We start from the raw sequence: 20,171 nt of genomic DNA, 5'->3' as shown, positions 1-20,171 counted from the left end.
CTGCGAGATGAATGGGATGCTGCATGGAGATGAATCTTGATCTTCTTCATCTCCCATCCTAATACAGCATCCCTACTTAAAGGCATCTCGGACTTAGTCGATTTTTCATAAATTCTAAGAAATTCATATGTTAGGATGCTGCGAGATGAATGGGATGCTGCATGGAGATGAATCTTGATCTTCTTCATCTCCCATCTTAATACAGCATCCCTACTTAAAAGCATCTCGGACTTAGTCGATTTTTCATAAATTCTAAGAAAAACATATGTAAGGATGCTGCGAGATGAATGGGATGCTGCATGGAGATGAATCTTGATCTTTTTTTCATCTCCCATCTTAATACAGCATCCCTACTTAAAGGCATCTCGGACTTAGTCGATTTTTCATAAATTCATAGAAATTCATATGTTAGGATGCTGCGAGATGAATGGGATGCTGCATGGAGATGAATCTTGATCTCCTACATCTCCCATCTCAATACAGCATCCCTACTTAGAGGCATCTCGGACTTAGTCGATTTTTCATAAATTCTTAGAAAAACATATGTTAGGATGCTGCGAGATGAATGGGATGCTGCATGGAGATGAATCTTGATCTTCTTCATCTCCCATCTCAATACAGCATCCCTACTTACAGGCATCTCGGACTTAGTCGATTTTTCATGAATTCTAAGAAATTCATATGTTAGGATGCTGGGAGATGAATGGGATGCTGCATGAAGATGAATCTTGATCTCCTACATCTCCCATCTTAATGCAGCATCCCTTCTTAAAGGCATCTGGGACTTAGTCGATTTTTCATAAATTCTAAGAAAAACATATGTTAGGATGCTGCGAGGTGAATGGGATGCTGCATGGAGATGAATCTTGATCTTCTTCATCTCCCATCTTAATACAGCATCCCTACTTAAAGGCATCTCGGACTTAGTCGATTTTTCATAAATTCATAGAAATTCATATGTTAGGATGCTGCGAGATGAATGGGATGCTGCATGGAGATGAATCTTGATCTCCTACATCTCCCATCTCAATACAGCATCCCTACTTAGAGGCATCTCGGACTTAGTCGATTTTTCATAAATTCTTAGAAAAACATATGTTAGGATGCTGCGAGATGAATGGGATGCTGCATGGAGATGAATCTTGATCTTCTTCATCTCCCATCTCAATACAGCATCCCTACTTACAGGCATCTCGGACTTAGTCGATTTTTCATGAATTCTAAGAAATTCATATGTTAGGATGCTGGGAGATGAATGGGATGCTGCATGGAGATGAATCTTGATCTTCTTCAGCTCCCATCTTAATAGAGCATCCCTACTTAAATGCATCTCGGACTTAGTCGATTTTTAATAAATTCTAAGAAAAACATATGTAAGGATGCTGCGAGATGAATGGGATGCTGCATGGAGATGAATCTTGATCTTTTTACATCTCCCATCTTAATACAGCATCCCTACTTAAAGCCATCTCGGACTTAGTCGATTTTTCATAAATTCATAGAAATTCATATGTTAGGATGCTTCGAGATGAATGGGATGCTGCATGGAGATGAATCTTGATCTCCTACATCTCCTATCTCAATACAGCATCCCTACTTAAAGCCATCTCGGACTTAGTCGATTTTTCATAAATTCATAGAAATTCATATGTTAGGATGCTGCGAGATGAATGGGATGCTGCATGGAGATGAATCTTGATCTTCTTCATCTCCCATCTCAATACAGCATCCCTACTTACAGGCATCTCGGACTTAGTCGATTTTTCATAAATTCTAAGAAATTCATATGTTAGGATGCTGGGAGATGAATGGGATGCTGCATGGAGATGAATCTTGATCTTCTTCATCTCCCATCTTAATACAGCATCCCTACTTAAATGCATCTCGGACTTAGTCGATTTTTAATAAATTCTAAGAAAAACATATGTAAGGATGCTGCGAGATGAATGGGATGCTGCATAGAGATGAATCTTGATCTTTTTTCATCTCCCATCTCAATACAGCATCCCTACTTAAAGGCATCTCGGACTTAGTCGATTTTTCATAAATTCTAAGAAATTCATATGTAAGGATGCTGCGAGATGAATGGGATGCTGCATGGAGATGAATCTTGATCTCCTACATCTCCCATCTCAATACAGCATCCCTACTTAAAGCCATCTCGGACTTAGTCGATTTTTCATAAATTCTAAGAAATTCATATGTAAGGATGCTGCGAGATGAATGGGATGCTGCATGGAGATGAATTCATATGTTAGGATGCTGCGAGATGAATGGGATGCTGCATGGAGATGAATCTTGATCTCCTACATCTCCCATCTCAATACAGCATCCCTACTTAAAGCCATCTCGGACTTAGTCGATTTTTCATAAATTCTAAGAAGAACATATGTTAGGATGCTGCGAGATGAATGGGATGCTGCATGGAGATGAATCTTGATCTCCTACATCTCCCATCTCAATACAGCATCCCTACTTAAAGGCATCTCGGACTTAGTCGATTTTTCATAAATTCCAAGAAATTCATATGTTAGGATGCTGGGAGATGAATGGGATGCTGCATGGAGATGAATCTTGATCTTCTTCATCTCCCATCTCGATACAGCATCCCTAATTAAAGGCATCTCGGACTAAGTCGATTTTTCATAAATTCTAAGAAAAACATATGTTAGGATGCTGCGAGATGAATGGGATGCTGCATGGAGATGCATCTTGATCTCCTACATCTCCCATCTTAATACAGCATCCCTACTTAAAGCCATCTCGGACTTAGTCGATTTTTCATAAATTCATATAAATTCATATGTTAGGATGCTGGGAGATAAATGGGATGCTGCATGGAGATGCATCTTGATCTCCTACATCTCCCATCTTAATACAGCATCCCTACTTAAAGCCATCTCGGACTTAGTCGATTTTTCATAAATTCTAAGAAATTCATATGTTAGGATGCTGGGAGATGAATGGGATGCTGCATGGAGATGAATCTTGATCTTCTTCATCTCCCATCTTAATACAGCATCCCTACTTAAAGGCATCTCGGACTTAGTCGATTTTTCATAAATTCATAGAAATTCATATGTTAGGATGCTGCGAGATGAATGGGATGCTGCATGGAGATGAATCTTGATCTACTTCATCTCCCATCTTAATACAGCATCCCTACTTAAATGCATCTCGGACTTAGTCGATTTTTCATAAATTCTAAGAAAAACATATGTTAGGATGCTGCGAGATGAATGGGATGCTGCATGGAGATGAATCTTGATCTTCTTCATCTCCCATCTTAATACAGCATCCCTACTTAAAGGCATCGCGGACTTAGTCGATTTTTCATAAATTCTAAGAAATTCATATGTTAGGATGCTGGGAGATGAATGGGATGCTGCATGGAGATGAATCTTGATCTCCTACATCTCCCATCTCAATACAGCATCCCTACTTAAAGGCATCTCGGACTTATTCGATTTTTCATAAATTCATAGAAATTCATATGTTAGGATGCTGGGAGATGAATGGGATGCTGCATGGAGATGAATCTTGATCTTCTCCATCTCCCATCTCAATACAGCATCCCTACTTAAAGGCATCTCGGACTTAGTCGATTTTTCATAAATTCTAAGAAATTCATATGTTAGGATGCTGGGAGATAAATGGGATGCTGCATGGAGATGAATCTTGATCTCCTACATCTCCCATCTCAATACAGCTTCCCTACTTAAAGGCATCTCGGACTTAGTCGATTTTTCATAAATTCATAGAAATTCATATGTTAGGATGCTGGGAGATGAATGGGATGCTGCATGGAGATGAATCTTGATCTTTTTCATCTCCCATCTTAATACAGCATCCCTACTTAAATGCATCTCGGACTTAGTCGATTTTTCATAAATTCTAAGAAATTCATATGTTAGGATGCTGGGAGATGAATGGGATGCTGCATGGAGATGAATCTTGATCTCCTACATCTCCCATCTCAATACAGCATCCCTACCTAAAGGCATCTCGGACTTATTCGATTTTTCATAAATTCATAGAAATTCATATGTTAGGATGCTGGGAGATGAATGGGATGCTGCATGGAGATGAATCTTGATCTTCTCCATCTCCCATCTTAAAACAGCATCCCTACTTAAAGGCATCTCGGACTTATTCGATTTTTCATAAATTCTAAGAAATTCATATGTTAGGATGCTGGGAGATAAATGGGATGCTGCATGGAGATGAATCTTGATCTCCTACATCTCCCATCTCAATACAGCATCCCTACTTAAAGGCATCTCGGACTTAGTCGATTTTTCATAAATTCATAGAAATTCATATGTTAGGATGCTGGGAGATGAATGGGATGCTGCATGGAGATGAATCTTGATCTCCTACATCTCCCATCTTAATACAGCATCCCTACTTCAAGGCATCTCGGACTTAGTCGATTTTTCATAAATTCATAGAAATTCATATGTTAGGATGCTGGGAGATGAATGGGATGCTGCATGGAGATGAATCTTGATCTTCTTCATCTCCCGTCTCAATACAGCATCCCTACTTAAAGGCATCTCGGACTTAGTCGATTTTTCATAAATTCATAGAAATTCATATGTTAGGATGCTGCGAGATGAATGGGATGCTGCATGGAGATGAATCTTGATCTCCTACATCTCTCATCTCAATACAGCATCCCTACTTAAAGGCATCTCGGACTTAGTCGATTTTTCATAAATTCATAGAAATTCATATGTTAGGATGCTGGGAGATGAATGGGATGCTGCATGGAGATGAATCTTGATCTTCTTCATCTCCCATCTTAATACAGCATCCCTACTTGAAGGCATCTCGGACTTAGTCGATTTTTCATAAATTCATAGAAATTCATATGTTAGGATGCTGCGAGATGAATGGGATGCTGCATGCAGATGAATATTGATCTCCTACATCTCCCGTCTCAATACAGCATCCCTACTTAAAGGCATCTCGGACTTAGTCGATTTTTCATAAATTCATAGAAATTCATATGTTAGGATGCTGCGAGATGAATGGGATGCTGCATGGAGATGAATCTTGATCTCCTTCATCTCTCATCTCAATACAGCATCCCTACTTAAAGCCATCTCGGACTTAGTCGATTTTTCATAAATTCATAGAAATTCATATGTAAGGATGCTGGGAGATGAATGGGATGCTGCATGGAGATGAATCTTGATCTCCTACATCTCCCATCTTAATACAGCATCCCTACTTAAAGCCATCTCGGACTTAGTCGATTTTTCATAAATTCATATAAATTCATATGTAAGGATGCTGGGAGATGAATGGGATGCTGCATGGAGATGAATCTTGATCTCCTACATCTCCCGTCTCAATACAGCATCCCTACTTAAAGGCATCTCGGACTTAGTCGATTTTTCATAAATTCATAGAAATTCATATGTTAGGATGCTGGGAGATGAATGAGATGCTGCATGGAGATGAATCTTGATCTTCTTCATCTCCCATCTTAATACAGCATCCCTACTTAAAGGCATCTCGGACTTAGTCGATTTGTCATAAATTCTAAGAAAAACTTATGTTAGGATGCTGCGAGATGAATGGGATGCTGCATGGAGATGAATATTGATCTTCTTCATCTCCCATCTTAATACAGCATCCCTCCTTAAAGGCATCTCGGACCTAGTCGATTTTTCATAAATTCTAAGAAATTCATATGTTAGGATGCTGCGAGATGAATGGGATGCTGCATGGAGATGAATCTTGATCTTCTTCATCTCCCATCTTAATACAGCATCCCTACTTAAATGCATCTCGGACTTAGTCGATTTTTCATAAATTCTAAGAAAAACATATGTTAGGATGCTGCGAGATGAATGGGATGCTGCATGGAGATGAATCTTGATCTTCTTCATCTCCCATCTTAATACAGCATCCCTACTTAAAGGCATCTCGGACTTAGTCGATTTTTCATAAATTCTAAGAAATTCATATGTTAGGATGCTGCGAGATGAATGGGATGCTGCATGGAGATGAATCTGGATCTCCTACATCTCCCATCTCAATACAGCATCCCTACTTAAAGGCATCTCGGACTTAGTCGATTTTTCATAAATTCATAGAAATTCATATGTTAGGATGCTGCGAGATGAATGGGATGCTGCATGGAGATGAATCTTGATCTTCTTCATCTCTCATCTTAATACAGCATCCCTACTTAAAGGCATCTCGGACTTAGTCGATTTTTCATAAATTCTAAGAAAAGCATATGTTAGGATGCTGCGAGATGAATGAGATGCTGCATGGAGATAAATCTTGATCTTCTTCATCTCCCATCTGAATACAGCATCCCTACTTAAAGGCATCTCGGACTTAGCCGATTTTTCATAAAATCTAAGAAAAACATATGTTAAGATGCTGCGAGATGAATGGGATGCTGCATGGAGATGAATCTTGATCTTCTTCATCTCCCATCTGAATACAGCATCCCTACTTAAAGGCATCTCGGACTTAGCCGATTTTTCATAAATTCTAAGAAAAACATATGTTAGGATGCTGCGAGATGAATGGGATGCTGCATGGAGATTAATCTTGATCTTCTTCATCTCCCATCTTAATACAGCATCCCTACTTAAAGGCATCTCGGACTTAGTCGATTGTTCATAAATTCTGAGAAAAACATATGTTAGGATGCTGCGAGCTAAATGGGATGCTGCATGGAGATGAATCTTGATCTTATTCATCTCTCCTCTCAATACAGCATCCCTACTTATAGGCATCTCGGACTTAGTCGATTTTTCATAAATTCTAAGAAAAACATATGTTAGGATGCTGGGAGATGAATGGGATGCTGCATGGAGATGAATCTTGATCTTCTGCATCTCCCATCTCAATACAGCATCCTACTTAAAGGCATCTCGGACTTAGTCGATTTTTCATAAATTCTAAGAAAAACATATGTTAGGATGCTGGGAGATGTATGGGATGCTGCATGGAGATGAATCTTGATCTTCTTCATCTCCGGTCTTAATACAGCATCCCTACTTAAAGGCATCTCAGACTTAGTCGATTTTTCATAAATTCTAAGAAAAACATATGTTAAGATGCTGCGAGCTAAATGGGATGCTGCATGGAGATGAATCTTGATCTTATTCATCTCTCCTCTCAATACAGCATCCCTACTTATAGGCATCTCGGACTTAGTCGATTTTTCATAAATTCTAAGAAAAACATATGTTAGGATGCTGGGAGATGAATGGGATGCTGCATGGAGATGAATCTTGATCTTCTGCATCTCCCATCTCAATACAGCATCCTACTTAAAGGCATCTCGGACTTAGTCGATTTTTCATAAATTCTAAGAAAAACATATGTTAGGATGCTGGGAGATGTATGGGATGCTGCATGGAGATGAATCTTGATCTTCTTCATCTCCGGTCTTAATACAGCATCCCTACTTAAAGGCATCTCGGACTCAGTCGATTTTTCATAAATTCTAAGAAAAGCATATGTTAGGATGCTGCGAGATGAATGAGATGCTGCATGGAGATGAATCTTGATCTTCTTCATCTCCCATCTTAATACAGCATCCCTACTTAAGGGCATCTCGGACTTAGTCGATTTGTCATAAATTCTAAGAAAAACATATGTTAGGATGCTGCGGGATGAATGGGATGCTGCATGGAGATGAATCTTGATCTTCTTCATCTCCCATCTTAATACAGCATCCCTACTTAAAGGCATCTCGGACTTAGTCGATTTTTCATAAATTCTAAGAAAAACATATGTTAGGATGCTGCGAGATGAATGGGATGCTGCATGCAGATGAATCTTGATCTTCTTCATCTCCCATCTTAATACAGCATCCCTACTTAAATGCATCTCGGACTTAGTCGATTTTTCATAAATTCTAAGAAAAACATATGTTAGGATGCTGCGAGATGAATGGGATGCTGCATGGAGATGAATCTTGATCTTCTTCATCTCCCATCTTAATACAGCATCCCTACTTAAAGGCATCTCGGACTTAGTCGATTTTTCATAAATTCTTAGAAAAACATATGTTTGGATGCTGCGAGATGAATGGGATGCTGCATGGAGATGAATCATGATCTTCTGCATCTCCCATCTCAATACAGCATCCCTACTTAAAGGCATCTCGGACTTAGTCGATTTTTCATAAATTCTACGAAAAACATATGTTAGGATGCTGAGAGATGAATGGGATGCTGCATGTAGATAAATCTTGATCTTCTTCATCTCCCATCTCAAAACAGCATCCCTACTTAAAGGCATCTCGGACTTAGTCGATTTTTCATAAATTCTAAGAAAAACATATGTTATGATGCTGGGAGATGAATGGGATGCTGCATGGAGATGAATCTTGATCTCCTACATCTCCCATCTTAATACAGCATCCCTACTTAAAGCCATCTCGGACTTAGTCGATTTTTCATAAATTCTAAGAAATTCATATGTCAGGATGCTGGGAGATGAATGGGATGCTGCATGGAGATGAATCTTGATCTCCTACATCGCTCATCTCAATACAGCATCCTTACTTAAAGCCATCTCGGACTTAGTCGATTTTTCATAAATTCTAAGAAAAACATATGTTAGGATGCTGCGAGATGAATGGGATGCTGCATGGAGATGAATCTTGATCTTCTTCATCTCCCATCTTAATACAGCATCCCTACTTAGAGGCATCTCGGACTTAGTCGATTTTTCACAAATTCTCAGAAAAACATAAGTTAGGATGCTGCGAGATGAATGGGATGCTGCATGGAGATGAATCTTGATCTTCTTCATCTCCCATTTTAATACAGCATCCCTACTTAAAGGCACCTCGGACTTAGTCAATTTTTCATAAATTCTAAGAAAAACATATGTTAGGATGCTGCGAGATGAATGGGATGCTGCATGGAGATGAATCTTGATCTTCTTCATCTCCCATCTTAATACAGCATCCCTACTTAAAGGCATCTCGGACTTAGTCGATTTTTCATAAATTCTAAGAAAAACATATGTTAGGATGCTGCGAGATGAATAAGATGCTGCATGGAGATGAATTTTGATCTCCTACATCTCCCATCTCAATACAGCATCCCTACTTAAAGGCATCTCGGACTTAGTCGATTTTTCATACATTGTAAGAAAAACATATGTAAGGATTCTGCGAGATGAATGGGATGCTGCATGGAGATGAATCTTGATCTATTTCATCTCCCATCTTAATACAGCATCCCTTCTTAAAGGCATCTCGGACTTAGTCGATTTTTCATAAATTCTAAGAAAAACATATGTTAGGATGCTCCGAGATGAATGAGATGCTGCATGGAGATGAATCTTGATCTTCTTCATCTCCCATCTTAATACAGCATCCCTACGTAAAGGCATCTCGGACTTAGTCGATTTTTCATAAATTCTAAGAAATTGATATGTTAGGATGCTGGGAGATGAATGGGATGCTGCATGGAGATGAATCTTGATCTTCTTCATCTCCCATCTCAATACAGCTTCCCTACTTAAAGGCATCTCGGACTTAGTCGATTTTTCATAAATTCATAGAAATTCATATGTTAGGATGCTGCGAGATGAATGGGATGCTGCATGGAGATGAATCTTGATCTCCTACATCTCTCATCTCAATACAGCATCCCTACTTAAAGCCATCTCGGACTTAGTCGATTTTTCATAAATTCATAGAAATTCATATGTTGGGATGCTGCGAGATGAAGGGGTAGCTGCATGGAGATGAATCTTGACCTTCTTCATCTCCCATCTTAATACAGCATCCCTACTTAAAGGCATCTCGGACTTAGTCGATTTTTCATAAATTCTAAGAAATTCATATGTAAGGATGCTGCGAGATGAATGGGATGCTGCATGGAGATGAATCTTGATCTCCTACATCTCCCATCCCAACACAGCATCCCTACTTAAAGCCATCTCGGTCTTAGTCGATTTTTCATAAATTCTAAGAAAAACATATGTAAGGATGCTGCGAGATGAATGGGATGCTGCATGGAGATGAATCTTGATCTTATTCATCTACCATCTTAATACAGCATCCCTACTTAAAGGCATCTCGGACTTAATCGATTTTTCATAAATTCTAAGAAAAACATATGTTACGATGCTGGGAGATGAATGGGATGCTGCATGGAGATGCATCTTGATCTTCTTCATCTCCCATCTTAATACAGCATCCCTACTTAAAGGCATCTCGGACTTAGTCGATTTTTCATAAATTCTAAGAAATTGATATGTTAGGATGCTGGGAGATGAATGGGATGCTGCATGGAGATGAATCTTGATCTTCTTCATCTCCCATCTCAATACAGCATCCCTACTTAAAGGCATCTCGGACTTAGTCGATTTTTCATAAATTCTAAGAAATTCATATGTTAGGATGCTGCGAGATGAGTGGGATGCTGCATGGAGATGAATCTTGATCTATTTCATCTCCCATCTTAATACAGCATCCCTTCTTAAAGGCATCTCGGACTTAGTCGATTTTTCATAAATTCTAAGAAAAACATATGTTAGGATGCTCCGAGCTGAATGAGATGCTGCATGGAGATGAATCTTGATCTTCTTCATCTCCCATCTTAATACAGCATCCCTTCTTAAAGGCACCTCGGACTTAGTCGATTTTTCATAAATTCTAAGAAAATCATATGTTAGGATGCTGCGAGATGAATGAGATGCTGCATTGAGATGAATCTTGATCTTCTTCATCTCCCATCTCAATACAGCATCCCTACTTAAAGGCATCTCGGACTTAGTCGATTTTTCATAAATTCTAAGAAAAACATATGTTAGGATGCTGCGAGATGAATGGGATGCTGCATGGGGATGAATCTTGATCTTCTTCATCTCCCATCCGTATACAGCATCCCTACTTAAAAGGCATCTCGGACTTAGTCGATTTTTCATAAATTCTAAGAAAAACATATGTTAGGATGCTGCGAAATTAATAAGATGCTGCATGGAGATGAATCTTGATCTTCTTCATCTCCCATCTCAATACAGCATCCCTACTTGAAGGCATCTCGGACTTAGTCGATTTTTCATAAATTCTAAGAAATTCATATGTTAGGATGCTGCGAGATAAATGGGATGCTGCCTGGAGATGGATCTTGATCTCCTACATCTCCCATCTCAATACAGCATTCCTACTTAAAGCCATCTCGGACTTAGTCGATTTTTCATAAATTCTAAGAAATTGATATGTTAGGATGCTGCGAGATGAATGGGATGCTGCCTGGAGATGCATCTTGATCTCCTACATCTCCCATCTTAATACAGCATCCCTACTTAAAGCCATCTCGGACTTAGTCGATTTTTCATAAATTCTGAGAAAAACATATGTTAGGATGCTGGGAGACGAATGGGATGCTGCATGGAGATGAATCTTGATCTTCTTCATCTCCCATCTTAGTACAGCATCCCTACTTGAAGGCATCTCGGACTTAGTCGATTTTTCATAAATTCTAAGAAATTCATACGTTAGGATGCTGGGAGATGAATGAAATGCTGCATGGAGATGAATCTGGATCTCCTACATCTCCCATCTCAATACAGCATCCCTACTTAAAGGCATCTCGGACTTAGTCGATTTTTCATAAATTCATAGAAATTCATATGTTAGGATGCTGCGAGATGAATGGGATGCTGCATGGAGATGAATCTTGATCTTCTTCATCTCCCATCTTAATACAGCATCCCTACTTACAGGCATCTCGGAGTCAGTCGATTTTTCATAACTTCTAAGTAAAACATATGTTAGGATGCTGCGAGATGAATGAGATGCTGCATGGAGATGAATCTTGATCTTCTTCATCTCCCATCTTAATACAGCATCCCTACTTAAAGGCATCTCGGACTTAGTCGATTTTTCATAAATTCTTAGAAAAACATATGTTTGGATGCTGCGAGATGAATGGGATGCTGCATGGAGATGAATCATGATCTTCTGCATCTCCCATCTCAATACAGCATCCCTACTTAAAGGCATCTCGGACTTAGTCGATTTTTCATAAATTCTAAGAAATTCATATGTTAGGATGCTGCGAGATGAGTGGGATGCTGCATGGAGATGAATCTTGATCTATTTCATCTCCCATCTTAATACAGCATCCCTTCTTAAAGGCATCTCGGACTTAGTCGATTTTTCATAAATTCTAAGAAAAACATATGTTAGGATGCTCCGAGCTGAATGAGATGCTGCATGGAGATGAATCTTGATCTTCTTCATCTCCCATCTTAATACAGCATCCCTTCTTAAAGGCACCTCGGACTTAGTCGATTTTTCATAAATTCTAAGAAAATCATATGTTAGGATGCTGCGAGATGAATGAGATGCTGCATTGAGATGAATCTTGATCTTCTTCATCTCCCATCTCAATACAGCATCCCTACTTAAAGGCATCTCGGACTTAGTCGATTTTTCATAAATTCTAAGAAAAACATATGTTAGGATGCTGCGAGATGAATGGGATGCTGCATGGGGATGAATCTTGATCTTCTTCATCTCCCATCCGTATACAGCATCCCTACTTAAAAGGCATCTCGGACTTAGTCGATTTTTCATAAATTCTAAGAAAAACATATGTTAGGATGCTGCGAAATTAATAAGATGCTGCATGGAGATGAATCTTGATCTTCTTCATCTCCCATCTCAATACAGCATCCCTACTTGAAGGCATCTCGGACTTAGTCGATTTTTCATAAATTCTAAGAAATTCATATGTTAGGATGCTGCGAGATAAATGGGATGCTGCCTGGAGATGGATCTTGATCTCCTACATCTCCCATCTCAATACAGCATTCCTACTTAAAGCCATCTCGGACTTAGTCGATTTTTCATAAATTCTAAGAAATTGATATGTTAGGATGCTGCGAGATGAATGGGATGCTGCCTGGAGATGCATCTTGATCTCCTACATCTCCCATCTTAATACAGCATCCCTACTTAAAGCCATCTCGGACTTAGTCGATTTTTCATAAATTCTGAGAAAAACATATGTTAGGATGCTGCGAGATGAATGGGATGCTGCATGGAGATGAATCTTGATCTTCTTCATCTCCCATCTTAATACAGCATCCCTACTTAAAGGCATCTCGGACTTAGTCGATTTATCATAAATTCTAAGAAAAACATATGTTAGGATGATGCGAGATGAATGGGATGCTGCATGGAGATGAATCTTGATCTTCTCCATCTCCCATCTTAATACAGCATCCCTACTTAAAGGCATCTCGGACTTAGTCGATTTTTCATAAATTCTAAGAAATTCATATGTTAGGATGCTGGGAGATGAATGGGATGCTGCATGGAGATGAATCTTGATCTCCTACATCTCCCATCTCAATACAGCATCCCTACTTAAAGGCATCTCGGACTTAGTCGATTTTTCATAAATTCTAAGAAATTCATATATTAGGATGCTGCGAGATGAATGGGATGCTGCATGGAGATGAATCTTGATCTTCTTCATCTCCCATCTTAATTCAGCATCCCTACTTAAAGGCATCTCGGACTTAGTCGATTTTTCATGAATTCATAGAAATTCATATGTTAGGAAGCTGCGAGATGAATGAGATGCTGCATGGAGATGAATCTTGATCTTATTCATCTCCCATCTTATTACAGCATCCCTACTTAAAGGCATCTCGGACTTAGTCGATTTTTCATAAATTCTAAGAAATTCATATATTAGGATGCTGCGAGATGAATGGGATGCTGCATGGAGATGAATCTTGATCTTCTTCATCTCCCATCTTAATTCAGCATCCCTACTTAAAGGCATCTCGGACTAAGTCGATTTTTCATTAATTCTAAGAAATTCATATGTTAGGATGCTGCAAGATGAATGGGATGCTGCATGGAGATGAATCTTGATCTTCTTCATCTCCCATCTTAATACAGCATCCCTACTTAAAGGCATCTCGGACTTAGTCGATTTTTCATAAATTATAGGAAATTCATATGTTTGGATGCTGCGAGATGAATGGGATGCTGCATGTAGATGAATCTTGATCTTCTACATCTCCCATCTCAAAACAGCATCCCTACTTAAAGGCATCTCGGACTTAGTCAATTTTTCATAAATTCTAAGAAAAACATATGTTATGAAGCTGCGAGATGAATGGGATGCTGCATTGAGATGAATCTTGATCTTATTCATCTCCCATCTCAATACAGCATCCCTACTTAATTCATCTCGGACTTAGTCGATTTTTCATAAATTCTAAGAAATTCATATGTTAGGATGCTGCAAGATGAATGGGATGCTGCATGGAGATGTATCTTGATCTTCTTCATCTCCCATCTTAATACAGCATCCCTACTTAAAGGCATCTCGGACTTAGTCGATTTTTCATAAATTCTAAGAAATTCATATGTTAGGATGCTGCGAGATGAATGGGATGCTGCATGGAGATGTATCTTGATCTTCTTCATCTCCCATCTTAATACAGCATCCCTACTTAAAGGCATCTCGGACTTAGTCGAAATTTCATAAATTCTAAGAAATTCATATGTTAGGATGCTGCGAGATGAATGGGATGCTGCATGGAGATGAATCTTGATCTCCTACATCTCCCATCTTTATACAGCATCCCTACTTAAAGGCATCTCGGACTTAGGCGATTTTTCATAAATTCATAGAAATTCATATGTTAGGATGATGCGAGATGAATGGGATGCTGCATGGAGATGAATCTTGATCTTCTCCATCTCCCATCTTAATACAGCATCCCTACTTAAAGGCATCTCGGACTTAGTCGATTTTTCATAAATTCTAAGAAATTCATATGTTAGGATGCTGGGAGATGAATGGGATGCTGCATGGAGATGAATCTTGATCTCCTACATCTCCCATCTCAATACAGCATCCCTACTTAAAGGCATCTCTTACTTAGTCGATTTTTCATAAATTCATAGAAATTCATATGTTAGGATGATGCGAGATGATTGGGATGCTGCATGGAGATGAATCTTGATCTTCTTCATCTCCCATCTCAATACAGCATCCCTACTTAAAGGCATCTCGGACTTAGTCGATTTATCATAAATTCTAAGAAAAACATATGTTAGGATGCTGAGAGATGAATGGGATGCTGCATGGAGATGAATCTTGATCTTCTTCATCTCCCATCTTAATTCAGCATCCCTACTTAAAGGCATCTCGGACTTAGTCGATTTTTCATAAATTCTAAGAAATTCATATGTTAGGATGCTGCGAGATGAATGGGATGCTGCATGGAGATGAATCTTGATCTTCTCCATCTCCCATCTTAATACAGCATCCCTACTTAAAGGCATCTCGGACTTAGTCGATTTTTCATAAATTCTAAGAAATTCATATGTTAGGATGCTGGGAGATGAATGGGATGCTGCATGGAGATGAATCTTGATCTCCTACATCTCCCATCTCAATACAGCATCCCTACTTAAAGGCATCTCGGACTTAGTCGATTTTTCATAAATTCTAAGAAATTCATATATTAGGATGCTGCGAGATGAATGGGATGCTGCATGGAGATGAATCTTGATCTTCTTCATCTCCCATCTTAATTCAGCATCCCTACTTAAAGGCATCTCGGACTTAGTCGATTTTTCATGAATTCATAGAAATTCATATGTTAGGAAGCTGCGAGATGAATGAGATGCTGCATGGAGATGAATCTTGATCTTATTCATCTCCCATCTTATTACAGCATCCCTACTTAAAGGCATCTCGGACTTAGTCGATTTTTCATAAATTCTAAGAAATTCATATATTAGGATGCTGCGAGATGAATGGGATGCTGCATGGAGATGTATCTTGATCTTCTTCATCTCCCATCTTAATACAGCATCCCTACTTAAAGGCATCTCGGACTTAGTCGAAATTTCATAAATTCTAAGAAATTCATATGTTAGGATGCTGCGAGATGAATGGGATGCTGCATGGAGATGAATCTTGATCTCCTACATCTCCCATCTTTATACAGCATCCCTACTTAAAGGCATCTCGGACTTAGGCGATTTTTCATAAATTCATAGAAATTCATATGTTAGGATGATGCGAGATGAATGGGATGCTGCATGGAGATGAATCTTGATCTTCTCCATCTCCCATCTTAATACAGCATCCCTACTTAAAGGCATCTCGGACTTAGTCGATTTTTCATAAATTCTAAGAAATTCATATGTTAGGATGCTGGGAGATGAATGGGATGCTGCATGGAGATGAATCTTGATCTCCTACATCTCCCATCTCAATACAGCATCCCTACTTAAAGGCATCTCTTACTTAGTCGATTTTTCATAAATTCATAGAAATTCATATGTTAGGATGATGCGAGATGATTGGGATGCTGCATGGAGATGAATCTTGATCTTCTTCATCTCCCATCTCAATACAGCATCCCTACTTAAAGGCATCTCGGACTTAGTCGATTTATCATAAATTCTAAGAAAAACATATGTTAGGATGCTGAGAGATGAATGGGATGCTGCATGGAGATGAATCTTGATCTTCTTCATCTCCCATCTTAATACAGCATCCCTACTTAAAGGCATCTCGGACTTAGTCGATTTATCATAAATTCTAAGAAAAACATATGTTAGGATGATGCGAGATGAATGGGATGCTGCATGGAGATGAATCTTGATCTTCTCCATCTCCCATCTTAATACAGCATCCCTACTTAAAGGCATCTCGGACTTAGTCGATTTTTCATAAATTCTAAGAAATTCATATGTTAGGATGCTGGGAGATGAATGGGATGCTGCATGGAGATGAATCTTGATCTCCTACATCTCCCATCTCAATACAGCATCCCTACTTAAAGGCATCTCGGACTTAGTCGATTTTTCATAAATTCTAAGAAATTCATATATTAGGATGCTGCGAGATGAATGGGATGCTGCATGGAGATGAATCTTGATCTTCTTCATCTCCCATCTTAATTCAGCATCCCTACTTAAAGGCATCTCGGACTTAGTCGATTTTTCATGAATTCATAGAAATTCATATGTTAGGAAGCTGCGAGATGAATGAGATGCTGCATGGAGATGAATCTTGATCTTATTCATCTCCCATCTTATTACAGCATCCCTACTTAAAGGCATCTCGGACTTAGTCGATTTTTCATAAATTCTAAGAAATTCATATGTTAGGATGCTGCGAGATGAATGGGATGCTGCATGGAGATGAATCTTGATCTTCTCCATCTCCCATCTTAATACAGCATCCCTACTTAAAGGCATCTCGGACTTAGTCGATTTTTCATAAATTCTAAGAAATTCATATGTTAGGATGCTGCGAGATGAATGGGATGCTGCATGGAGATGAATCTTGATCTTCTCCATCTCCCATCTTAATACAGCATCCCTACTTAAAGGCATCTCGGACTTAGTCGATTTTTCATAAATTCTAAGAAATTCATATGTTAGGATGCTGGGAGATGAATGGGATGCTGCATGGAGATGAATCTTGATCTCCTACATCTCCCATCTCAATACAGCATCCCTACTTAAAGGCATCTCGGACTTAGTCGATTTTTCATAAATTCTAAGAAATTCATATATTAGGATGCTGCGAGATGAATGGGATGCTGCATGGAGATGAATCTTGATCTTCTTCATCTCCCATCTTAATTCAGCATCCCTACTTAAAGGCATCTCGGACTTAGTCGATTTTTCATGAATTCATAGAAATTCATATGTTAGGAAGCTGCGAGATGAATGAGATGCTGCATGGAGATGAATCTTGATCTTATTCATCTCCCATCTTATTACAGCATCCCTACTTAAAGGCATCTCGGACTTAGTCGATTTTTCATAAATTCTAAGAAATTCATATGTTAGGATGCTGCGAGATGAATGGGATGCTGCATGGAGATGTATCTTGATCTTCTTCATCTCCCATCTTAATACAGCATCCCTACTTAAAGGCATCTCGGACTTAGTCGAAATTTCATAAATTCTAAGAAATTCATATGTTAGGATGCTGCGAGATGAATGGGATGCTGCATGGAGATGAATCTTGATCTCCTACATCTCCCATCTTTATACAGCATCCCTACTTAAAGGCATCTCGGACTTAGGCGATTTTTCATAAATTCATAGAAATTCATATGTTAGGATGATGCGAGATGAATGGGATGCTGCATGGAGATGAATCTTGATCTTCTCCATCTCCCATCTTAATACAGCATCCCTACTTAAAGGCATCTCGGACTTAGTCGATTTTTCATAAATTCTAAGAAATTCATATGTTAGGATGCTGGGAGATGAATGGGATGCTGCATGGAGATGAATCTTGATCTCCTACATCTCCCATCTCAATACAGCATCCCTACTTAAAGGCATCTCTTACTTAGTCGATTTTTCATAAATTCATAGAAATTCATATGTTAGGATGATGCGAGATGATTGGGATGCTGCATGGAGATGAATCTTGATCTTCTTCATCTCCCATCTCAATACAGCATCCCTACTTAAAGGCATCTCGGACTTAGTCGATTTATCATAAATTCTAAGAAAAACATATGTTAGGATGCTGAGAGATGAATGGGATGCTGCATGGAGATGAATCTTGATCTTCTTCATCTCCCATCTTAATACAGCATCCCTACTTAAAGGCATCTCGGACTTAGTCGATTTATCATAAATTCTAAGAAAAACATATGTTAGGATGATGCGAGATGAATGGGATGCTGCATGGAGATGAATCTTGATCTTCTCCATCTCCCATCTTAATACAGCATCCCTACTTAAAGGCATCTCGGACTTAGTCGATTTTTCATAAATTCTAAGAAATTCATATGTTAGGATGCTGGGAGATGAATGGGATGCTGCATGGAGATGAATCTTGATCTCCTACATCTCCCATCTCAATACAGCATCCCTACTTAAAGGCATCTCGGACTTAGTCGATTTTTCATAAATTCTAAGAAATTCATATATTAGGATGCTGCGAGATGAATGGGATGCTGCATGGAGATGAATCTTGATCTTCTTCATCTCCCATCTTAATTCAGCATCCCTACTTAAAGGCATCTCGGACTTAGTCGATTTTTCATGAATTCATAGAAATTCATATGTTAGGAAGCTGCGAGATGAATGAGATGCTGCATGGAGATGAATCTTGATCTTATTCATCTCCCATCTTATTACAGCATCCCTACTTAAAGGCATCTCGGACTTAGTCGATTTTTCATAAATTCTAAGAAATTCATATATTAGGATGCTGCGAGATGAATGGGATGCTGCATGGAGATGAATCTTGATCTTCTTCATCTCCCATCTTAATTCAGCATCCCTACTTAAAGGCATCTCGGACTAAGTCGATTTTTCATTAATTCTAAGAAATTCATATGTTAGGATGCTGCAAGATGAATGGGATGCTGCATGGAGATGAATCTTGATCTTCTTCATCTCCCATCTTAATACAGCATCCCTACTTAAAGGCATCTCGGACTTAGTCGATTTTTCATAAATTATAGGAAATTCATATGTTTGGATGCTGCGAGATGAATGGGATGCTGCATGTAGATGAATCTTGATCTTCTACATCTCCCATCTCAAAACAGCATCCCTACTTAAAGGCATCTCGGACTTAGTCAATTTTTCATAAATTCTAAGAAAAACATATGTTATGAAGCTGCGAGATGAATGGGATGCTGCATTGAGATGAATCTTGATCTTATTCATCTCCCATCTCAATACAGCATCCCTACTTAATTCATCTCGGACTTAGTCGATTTTTCATAAATTCTAAGAAATTCATATGTTAGGATGCTGCAAGATGAATGGGATGCTGCATGGAGATGAATCTTGATCTTCTTCATCTCCCATCTTAATACAGCATCCCTACTTAAAGGCATCTCGGACTTAGTCGATTTTTCATAAATTCTAAGAAATTCATATGTTAGGATGCTGCGAGATGAATGGGATGCTGCATGGAGATGTATCTTGATCTTCTTCATCTCCCATCTTAATACAGCATCCCTACTTAAAGGCATCTCGGACTTAGTCGAAATTTCATAAATTCTAAGAAATTCATATGTTAGGATGCTGCGAGATGAATGGGATGCTGCATGGAGATGAATCTTGATCTCCTACATCTCCCATCTTTATACAGCATCCCTACTTAAAGGCATCTCGGACTTAGGCGATTTTTCAT

Source organism: Anopheles coustani (genome assembly GCF_943734705.1).
Source record: "Anopheles coustani chromosome X unlocalized genomic scaffold, idAnoCousDA_361_x.2 X_unloc_34, whole genome shotgun sequence".
Classification (NCBI taxonomy): domain Eukaryota; kingdom Metazoa; phylum Arthropoda; class Insecta; order Diptera; family Culicidae; genus Anopheles; species Anopheles coustani.
The sequence above is the reverse complement of the archived record's forward strand: the minus strand, read 5'-3'. Positions refer to the sequence as shown.